The following is a 3,610-nucleotide window of genomic DNA, read 5'->3' on the forward strand; positions in this document are numbered from 1 at the left end:
GATTTCCTTCTCATACATTCCCGCAGCATCACAGTGCATTTTCCTATTGAAGCCCAGCGTCCATTGACTTCAATGGGGCTGCTTTGAACGTTTTTTTTCAGCGCTTCGAAACTAGACGGTCATTGGATAAACGCTGCGATTATGTCCCGCCCACGGACGCTCAGCATCTCTGGGAGTGAATGGAGAGTGGGCTGGCCCGGACTCCGAGCTTCTGCGTGATGATTGGAGGGTCTGCATCTCCTTTTGACTGACAGGGATTCTGTACTATAAGGAATCACTGAAGCTATTCGTGCTCAGTCCCATCGCGGCAGATTTCTCAAGTTCAGTCGAAATAAAAGCTGCTGCAACCTATTTCTTTGATATTTGCTTGGCGAAATTGCTTATTTTTCATCATACATTTCACACAATTATACACCACATTCCTTGTTTCAGTTTTACAGAGTTTAATATTTTTTTATAGCTCTGCTAGCCATTGAGAGGACACTGGTCAAGTCACTTGAAAAGACTCCTAGTTGGTACGACAGGGTCAGAGACCATTTTCTCCATTTCTCCATTTTCATAAGCAGGATGCGTGGAGCACCTTTTAACACAATACCCAGATATTCTAGACAAATAGTCACCAAATGATACTTGCTTACATTGATAGAAATCTCTAAAAAGAGCAGCAACACCTCCACCTCTCCTAACAGCTCTGCAGACACTCATAAAAGTAAAGTTAGGAGGGGCTGTTTCATTGAGGACTGTTGCACTACAGTTTTCTTCTAGCCAGGTTTCATTTAAATGCAAAAAATCTAGGTTATTAGTGGTTATTAAGTCATTGACTAGAAATTATTTTTTCTTAAGTGAACGGATGTTTAAAAGCGCTAACTTAACAGTAATATTTTTTTCCCCCACATTATTCCTATTTTGACAAGTAACAGGCAGCAGGTTATATTGGTTTGTTAAATGGCCTGACAAGGCCTTAGACTTTCTTTCACGTAACAGAACAGAGATAGAGAAAGAGACAGGCACACTGGGTTCTCCTTTGTTTTGTAAACATTTGATAAAGGTACTGTTATCATAGCGGGGACCCAAAGCATATCACTGAGAGCTGGAATCAGTTGTTTTAGGTTCACCCACAACAGATGGAGGAGGGTGTGGGCCCTGGCGTTGTGACCGAAGAAATCTCACAGGAGGAAGGCGAGGGCGAGCTGGGCCCACAGGCTTTGGTGGTTGTGGGGCTCGACGATTTTTGGTCGATATTTGGGGGCTCGACAGCAATCGAGTGTGATATTTGGGGACTCGACAGCAATCGAGTGTGACAGCATGAACCAAGTCCTTCATTTTCTCTGAGACGCTCAGATGCGGGGATGCTGGAGAGACGAATGACATGTCTGGTGGGGGGGGGGGTGTTGCTCTGGTGTTATCAGACGCTGAAATATGTTGTCCTGGCTTCCCTGTCAATTTTCCTGAAAATCATCCTTGGGTTCTGAATCTTAGAGCAGTTCTAATCCTTCACAGTCTGTCTGTGGTGAGCTCTGTGGGAAGGGCTCAGCTGGGAGTGTGTTCGTGAGCAATTGTTGTTGTGGCGGCGTGGTCTTATCATTGTCCTTGTGGGATGTGTCAGCCGCATGTCCATTCAGCTGCTGAAATGAAGTCCTGTGGTCGTCCATACTCTGTATCAGGTTGAGTGGATTAAAACACACAGCTGAAGGATGATGAAGGGAAAATAAATATTGTCCTTTAACACTCTTGAACCAAGTTTGTTTGGGTGGAGGTTATTTGATGTAAACAATTGACTCCAGAAGAGATTCAAGTTGTTGATGAAATTCACTCCCTTCATCATGCAGGTTTTTAGCAGCCCTATATTAAGTCCAAGCAACGTGAGAATCTATTTGTTCCTCTTGCTGACAGTGGTCCACTGATGAACGGCTGAACTTTCAGTTTGCTAAGTGTTTCAAAAAGTTCATTAAAATCCCTGACAGCTCTCTCTGAATATCGTTCTTCCCTACATGAATGATAAGTCGATTTGCAGTCTTATGTTTTATCAGGATGTTCTGAATTTCCCTGTTTACATCAGAAATTGTTGCTTGTGGAAGGCAGCATGTAGTTGTATCGGTGCTGCTAATTTTTCTGACTGTGGAGTCACCCACTATCAGAGTCCTTGGCTCGGCTGCGCTCTGAGCTGACGGGCCGCTGTCTGCTCAACCTTGAGCGCCTGTTAGCATCAGTGTTAGCTGCGGGCTGATGTAATCTGTGTTCGATCACATTCATCACGTTTTGGGATTCATCACCTTCATTCATTAATACTTCAAATCTGTTTTCAAGATGTATAGATGGTGGTCGGAAACTAGTGTTTGCAATCCTTGTGTCTGGGGTAGAGCATGCTACTGCAGCAATGTATGAAGCTCGTGACAATCTGACATCTCGAGTGTGTTTGGGTCTCGCCCCCTGTTTGTGCTATTGATTAATGTGTTGATCAGTTACTTGTTTCTCTATCTGTTGAGTAGCACTAAATTTATGGGACTCACCAGCTGTGTGCAGAGGACGTTTGTGATGAAGTTCTGCTGTGTGATTCGTCCGGTTTGGTAATTCCGTAAATAACTTTGTTTCAAGAACAGCAATCCGTTGTGAAAGTCTGTGGCAGTTTTTGCAGCAAGTAGATTCTTGAACTAAAATAGGCATTTTCTTATCCTTTACCGGAAAGTAAGCTTTTTTGCTTTTTTGTAGTAATCCAGTCTCCAGAGGTTCAAGTTTTATCATTAAAGTCAAGCTTTGTTGTTTGAGCAGTGTGATTGATTTGCTGAAGTTGAAGTTATGAGATAAAATATAGAAGCGATAGAGCAAAGCGCGGAGCAGTAAGCAAGATCGTCTGAACAGTAACGAAGCAGGAAGTAAAAACTTAAGCACACACACCCGACGCATGCTCACAGAGAGCTAGATCTGTGAGTGGTCTATTAAACTAGACTAGTTCTCTTTCATGTGTTATTGTGATTAAACAGTCAAATGCACTCAAGGTTATGTCAGAAACACACAAAGTTCACATGAAAACAGCTGGTTATGTCTGTGCATGCATGCAGCAAGTACAGAAATTACCTACTGCAATACAGCTCTGGATTTCTCAATGTTAAATGCATGTTTTTTTTTAATAGATGAAAAATGGCACACTATCAGTAGTCCAGTGGACTGTGCACATACTTGTTTTATCATTATTGTCAAATTCTGAAACTTTGGAAATGAATAAAATACACACAAAAAAGTCTACAATGTCATGCGTACAATTAAATACAAAGACATTGTATTATTGGTGAGGCAAAAACATTTAATATTTAATATTGTTCTTTTTTTCCCCCAGAAAGAATAGAGGATACATTTAATTGACACCAACTGTGCAGCAAATCAGATTAGTTTAAAATTGCATTACATTAAAAAAATACTTTACACAAAACACAAACAAAGCTATTTCTGTAGAATCTATAGACTCATATTAAAAGCACATCTAATAATTCCACCAAGCACATCATTAATATTATATAAAATCTGTCAGTTTTATTGATTTTTAACAGTTCATCCCAGAAACCAGTAACAGAAAAAAAAAAAAAATAATATATATATATATAGTGTAGAAACT

The 3,610-nt window shown here is 40.7% G+C and overlaps 1 protein-coding gene across 1 annotated transcript in view; it reads right to left on the minus strand.

The window, feature by feature from the left end:
- Nucleotides 1-3,610, minus strand: part of LOC137041052 (adhesion G protein-coupled receptor E2-like) — an 87,703-nt gene that overhangs the window by 39,521 nt on the left and 44,572 nt on the right. The gene's annotated exons all lie outside the window — the stretch shown is intronic.

Source organism: Pseudorasbora parva, chromosome 15 (genome assembly GCF_024679245.1).
Source record: "Pseudorasbora parva isolate DD20220531a chromosome 15, ASM2467924v1, whole genome shotgun sequence".
Classification (NCBI taxonomy): domain Eukaryota; kingdom Metazoa; phylum Chordata; class Actinopteri; order Cypriniformes; family Gobionidae; genus Pseudorasbora; species Pseudorasbora parva.